The sequence below is a fragment of the Centruroides sculpturatus genome, unplaced genomic scaffold (assembly GCF_000671375.1).
Source record: "Centruroides sculpturatus isolate CEXI.00-Female unplaced genomic scaffold, Cexi_2.0 scaffold34, whole genome shotgun sequence".
Taxonomy (NCBI): Eukaryota; Metazoa; Arthropoda; class Arachnida; order Scorpiones; family Buthidae; genus Centruroides; species Centruroides sculpturatus.
Genome location: NW_019384328.1, coordinates 111150 through 118551, shown reverse-complemented (window position 1 = coordinate 118551; position 7402 = coordinate 111150).

Below are 7402 nucleotides of genomic sequence, written 5' to 3'. Positions count from 1 at the left end.
AAATTATTTTACTTTAATATTTTATACATATTTTTTTTATTTATTTAAGAGTAGGTTGGGTTGTTTAATCTTACTAATAATCATCAAAGTCGTCGGCCGCTACGTTTGTTGATAAGTACGAAAATTTTAATTTTATCCAAAATAAAAATAAATATGTTAATTAAGGAAGTTTACATTTATATAAATATTTTATATTATATAATTTACTTATAGCTTTTTATAAATATAAAAAATACATATATGCATAATGTACTTTTTAAGTATAATGATTAAGTTTTAAATTTATAAAATATATTTATATAAGATTAAAATTTGAATATTTTAAAGATAAAAATTGATTTTTTTTCTATATAAATCCAAAATATTTTTGCATATAAACTGCTTTATCAACAGCGAATATAGGAATAAGTGAACATTCTCTCTCTCTCTCTCTCTCTCTTCTTTTTTTCTTTATTTTATAAGGTTGATAAAATTATTTTACTAAGAAATAAGCGTTGAAATGGTATTTTAAGATGTAGAGAATAACCATTTTCTAGTTATATATATCAAAATAATAACATAATGTCGACATTTCACAAAAAAGTAAGAGGAGTTTGCTATACACTAACTACGATTTTCCAGTCAATTTGACTTTAACAGGAAAATGGGTAGGTACAGCACAGTCAATTCCTTTACACATTTTTATTTTTTTACTTTTATTTTATTTTTTTTATATTTTTTACAAAGAAGCAGTAACGTTATTGATGTCTCGATATATCTTATTTTTTTTTTTAAAAAAAATTATATTATAACATTATATAAATTAAAAGATGTAAACTTTTTAATTTTTAAATTTTCTCGATAAATCTTATTTAATTTTTACTTTATAAAACAAACTTTTAGTTAAATTTTTAAACTAATAGTAATTAAATTAAATTGTTTATTAAAGTTTTTAATGACATTTAAGAGTATTATTATTATTATTTTTTTAAAGCTTGTCTGTTTGTCTGCTCGCGATATTAACTTAAACAATTTATAGTAATACTTTACCTTTATCTAAGGGGGGAAAAACGGAATATGTATCTTTACTAACATAAAAAAATACTTACTTTCATTTTTTATTTATCACTTTCGTGATATTGACTTCAACAATTACGTGAATATTTGTCGATATCTAGAAGTAAGGGAGAAAAAATAAAAAAATAAAAATAAAATATGTATATATGTTTAAGTACATTTCTTACATAAAAAATTCTAAACTTATATAGTACATATTTATAATCTTATTTTATTTATAGATAAATAACATTAACTTTTATCTAACCAGAAAGTTTTATAAACAAGAAGTAAATATTTCACTAAGTCTAAACCATTTAAAAATGCAATAGATCTTTCCTTTTTTTTTTTGTTTTTCTTTCCTGTATTTTCTTCCTCATCTTCTTCTTCTTTATTCTAACAAACTGCATTTTCTACTTTAAAAAAAAGAATTTTTTTGACATAAGATAAAGTAAAATAAAATAACAAAATAATAAGAAAAGAAAGGTGAGAAGTTGTTCGAATATAGAAGTAATTCGATTTTAAATGAATTATTTGTAAAATAGTTTTATAAATAAATAAAATGCAGATACATTTTCTTTGTTGTTCGAGATGAAAAAGATAAAATTTTGTAAAGAAACCTTGCAGAAAGTTGCATTGAATTTTTGAAAAATGCATTTAAAAAGGAGGGGGAAGAAAATAAGATGAAAGAAATGGGATATATAGAAACAAAAATTAAAAAAGACAGCAAAAGGATTTTGTAGAAACGAAATTAAACAAATAATAATAAATTTTATAAAAGACTTTCGTGTGTATTTATATATAAATTCGGAAAATTTTAATTTGTATATTCCCAAGATAAGAGAGAAAACGTGAAAATACAAGAATAATAAATCAATTTATAAGATATATTTATTCATATATAAAATTTCTATTTATATAAAAAAAATAAGCCAAAGTGGTATATAAAATTATAAAATTATTTAATTAAATAAATGATTTAAAATCATGTAAAGACAAATCAACAATTTGAAAAGACCGTGCAAATAAACAATCAGACATTACTCATAAGATAATTTCCCTCATCAGAAACTTATTAAATCTGTAGTAAAATATTATTCTTAACTTTGAAGATGTAGAAAAATTTTCTAGGGTTAAATTAATGCAATCAAGTTAACTAATCTTTGAAACCCTCTTAAATTAATAAAGCTTCAATAATTAAAATGCATCGATCTTACAACTAAACACAAACCAATTGTTTGAAGTGTACTGAGATTTGCAAACATTATGAAAGGATAATTCAAAATTTGCAGGAAACTTGAAGTAGTCTATTATAACAACACACATACTTGTTTCGTTTCCCTTCATTATATTCTAACATATAAAGTATAAGACTTTTAAATACGAGAAACATTAAATGACTTTGCTACACACAACATTATTATGCAGAGTTACCTTTCTGTGAAATGGTAAACTCTCATTGGTATGGAAGATGGTGAATATAGAGTAAGGCAAGATAAAGCAAACCACATCGTTTTGTATTCTGTAAGTGTTTTCACAATTACATCGAGTCTAGAAAAGAGAAAATAAATTCTCTCTGTGAAAACATCACAACAAAATCGCTAGAGATTTGTCCACTCACTTTTGTAAACTATTAGTGTGATTTTTCACTTTTTACCAATTTCCCTGTTTACTTTTTACAGTAAATTTACTGAATACCGATCGTAAAGTAAGTGTGATAATTATAGGTTGAATATAAAATATTCAACCATGTTATTTAATAATTTATAAACGACGTTCCATCTAATTCTACTTTTTATTATTTAGTAGATAATACACTAGTAATTTACTGTATAAATGCGCATAGATAACAGAATTTAATAAAAGTTACAAGAGGAGTAGACTTACGTCTAAATTGTATTAAAATTATAGATAAAGTCTACTTAAAAAATCTAATTATATATTATATAATATTTAGTAATTTTTTTTAAAAAAAATAGAGTAAAAATAATTGTAATATATTTTATCTTTAAATTCTTTCAAAAATTTTGATTCTTTTTGCATAATATCTAAAGAAAAACATTACAAAACTCCTCATAACAATGGAGAAATTTTTATAGATTTAAATAATAAAAAAATCAATTATTTTAAATCTATTTCTTGTCCTTGAAATATTTACAAATTAAAATAATGATAACAAAAAATAAATTTCAAATATGAAACTCAATAGCATTAAAATTCTTTAATTTAACAATGCATTCAATAATAAAAAAATCACAATAATAACTATTATAAAATTTAAAATAGGATAGACGATAATAATAATAATAATAGCATATATAAACAGTAAATAGCAGCAATAACTACTATAAAATCTTATTATGCTATTTACAAATTAACGTTTAACGGTAGATCGTATAGGAAATTAGATAATACAAACATTAAACTTAAACTGAATCAATAAATTTTTATTATATTAATTTGTTCTATATACTCAAAGTTTATGAGGTTAAGCTCATTGTTGTTAAAGTTACTTATAAAAGGTTTAATATCTCATAATACTAAGCCATTGTCTACTATTAGCAATACCCTTACTAAAAGATATTTTAGTTTAATATAATCCCTAAAAATTATATAAGGAAAAAGAAAAAAAATACATAATTAAGTAATTTATGTTCATTCACGTAATACAAATATATCACATTTACAGTTAATCAAAGTAAGAAAAAAAAAGTTATAAATTATGTTAAATTATGTTAATGAATTACATTCACTTTCACTTTACTTAATAGACTTTACTGGGATTTTCACTTTTCTTTTTCTTCTTCTTCTTTTTTTTTTTTAATGATAATTATAAATCATAATAAATAACATACACATTTTAATCACTAAATTTCATTCTTTTGTGTAGATTTTTATGAAGAAAATGAAGTATGTTGTTGTTTGCCTTATTATTATTTTTTTTTAAATATATATATTTTTTTTGCCTATCAAACTTTTACAAAATATATCAACAAAAGCAGGTTTAGGTGTGTACATTCGCTAAATGAATCCTCTGTTGACCTATAAACAGTGATTTTAAATTATGCGATGTCCGCAATATTTCAGTATGTTAAATTTTCAACCCTTAGCCATCATCAAAAACATCTCTTGAGAATAATATATCGACTATAAATCGTATTATGTAATACAAGTTTTGAAAGATTTTCTCTCTTTTATATTGACAAAACATAAGAGGAATAATTATGTAGATGCGAGCGTGCGGGTGTATATATATATTTAAAAAAATTTTTTTTCCTTTTTTTTAATTCTTAATAGATAAATAAATAAATAAATAAAACATGTTATAGAAGTTGTATACGTTATGCATCGACACGTGATAAATACCGTAAAGAAGTGTTTACACGCCATCTTCACCTCACATAGTCGATTAGTGGTATCTGGGGATGAATTTTAACGTTAAAGCATAAACTTTACAAGGCATCTAATGGACAAAGTTGATTTATGTACAAATGCTCTTTCCTTAATTAATCCCTTTAAAACAGATTAAACGAAAAGTTGACTCGACTATACTCCTTTACTTATACAGATACATATATACACACAAGAAAAAAAAAAATAAACAGACAGTAAAAAAAAACATTCCCCAGCTTTTAACTTTAGTGAAATTCTTTACTTTTTTCTTTTTTTTACTTAAATTATTTTACCTTTTTGAAGTATTTAACCCGTTGTTTTCGACTGGAAGAGACCTCCTTGATGCTCAACTTAGTGTCAGTGACAGAGGAAAGATACATAGCTCCCAAAAGCTATACACGCTTCAGTCAATTCGATAAGCGTTTCCAAGTCTTAATTGTTTTAATTAAGAACGTTTTCGTGAACGAAATTCTAAAGGATCTACATAAGTAAATTAAGGTGGATAAACAAAACAATAAAGTCGTCTATGTATACAGTAGAGAAACTTAAGTTGACTTAAAGAATTTGATTTTATTAAGTACAAGAACGAAATGAAGATATTTTTACAATTTAAATAATACAAATATAAATAAAATTAATCGTGTTATATACTACGAAAAGGGGGTAAAAAAAATTTATAAAAGACAATTTTCAATTATCCTTAAGCAATTTCTACTTTATACTGTTATATATATATATTTTTTTTGCCTATCAAACTTTTACAAAATATATCAACAAAAGCAGGTTTAGGTGTGTACATTCGCTAAATGAATCCTCTGTTGACCTATAAACAGTGATTTTAAATTATGCGATGTCCGCAATATTTCAGTATGTTAAATTTTCAACCCTTAGCCATCATCAAAAACATCTCTTGAGAATAATATATCGACTATAAATCGTATTATGTAATACAAGTTTTGAAAGATTTTCTCTCTTTTATATTGACAAAACATAAGAGGAATAATTATGTAGATGCGAGCGTGCGGGTGTATATATATATTTAAAAAAAATTTTTTTCCTTTTTTTTAATTCTTAATAGATAAATAAATAAATAAATAAAACATGTTATAGAAGTTGTATACGTTATGCATCGACACGTGATAAATACCGTAAAGAAGTGTTTACACGCCATCTTCACCTCACATAGTCGATTAGTGGTATCTGGGGATGAATTTTAACGTTAAAGCATAAACTTTACAAGGCATCTAATGGACAAAGTTGATTTATGTACAAATGCTCTTTCCTTAATTAATCCCTTTAAAACAGATTAAACGAAAAGTTGACTCGACTATACTCCTTTACTTATACAGATACATATATACACACAAGAAAAAAAAAAATAAACAGACAGTAAAAAAAAACATTCCCCAGCTTTTAACTTTAGTGAAATTCTTTACTTTTTTCTTTTTTTTACTTAAATTATTTTACCTTTTTGAAGTATTTAACCCGTTGTTTTCGACTGGAAGAGACCTCCTTGATGCTCAACTTAGTGTCAGTGACAGAGGAAAGATACATAGCTCCCAAAAGCTATACACGCTTCAGTCAATTCGATAAGCGTTTCCAAGTCTTAATTGTTTTAATTAAGAACGTTTTCGTGAACGAAATTCTAAAGGATCTACATAAGTAAATTAAGGTGGATAAACAAAACAATAAAGTCGTCTATGTATACAGTAGAGAAACTTAAGTTGACTTAAAGAATTTGATTTTATTAAGTACAAGAACGAAATGAAGATATTTTTACAATTTAAATAATACAAATATAAATAAAATTAATCGTGTTATATACTACGAAAAGGGGGTAAAAAAAATTTATAAAAGACAATTTTCAATTATCCTTAAGCAATTTCTACTTTATACTGTTATATATATATTTTTTTTTTCTTTTCTTAAATTTTTTCTTAAAGATCTCTCTTTCTGATAAGTAAAAAGTAAAAATTATTTGTTTTTTTTTTCTCTTGTAGAATCGAAAGTTAAATTTTATTTTTATATAACTAATTTTAGTTAAGTATAAAATAGGAAAAAAATTTCTTAAAATAATTTTCTTTATACCTTTATCTTTATAAAAATCTCTGAATTAATTAATTAATTATACAAATATTTAATTCCAATTTTAAAATCATTAATAATTACACGAATATAAAATGTAATACTTGTTAATACTTATACATAATTATGTTCTATGTAAACATATTTATTATCGTTTCGACTTATTTAATTATAAAATTAACTATTGATGTAAAGTTTAATCGTAATTTAGAACGTAAATACATGTAAAAATGTATTTGTTATCGATTTATAATTTGTGTATAGTTAATATTTGTTATCATTTGTTGTAGTCGGATATAAAATTAACTGTCTATAAAATTGTTTATAATCATTTAGATGAAGCTTGATTTAAAGTCATTAACTGTACATAAAATTCTTTATTTTCTAACTTAGTTGGATGTAAAATATTAATTGTAAATCTATATAAAAGTCGTTACTATTATTTATATACATCTAGATATAAATTAATTATAAATAAAACCCATTGGGTATTATAAGCTTTTGTTAGTTAGACGAGTTAGATAGAAGAGGGTCAGCATTATGATTTAGACAGGCCTAGACGTTGAAGGACCACAAATTTAGTCTTGTGTGTAGAAAAATATGGCATGCAAATGATAAATGAATGTTTCTTTTGGTATAGGCGTAAAATCTGTTTAGTTGTTTTATTGATTTTATTCGTATATTTTTATGGCTTTCGGAGATGGGTTGTAGGGATCTCCACCCCTCTCCGAAAGCCATAAAAATATACAAATACAATCAATGAGAGAGAGAGACAGGAAGGCCAGAAAGAGAAGTGAAAGAGATCCCTAATGTGACTAGCTTAAGCCACTTTTCATCTCTCAAACCTTGTAATTAGATATAAATAACCATATATATAAATTTTCTTTTT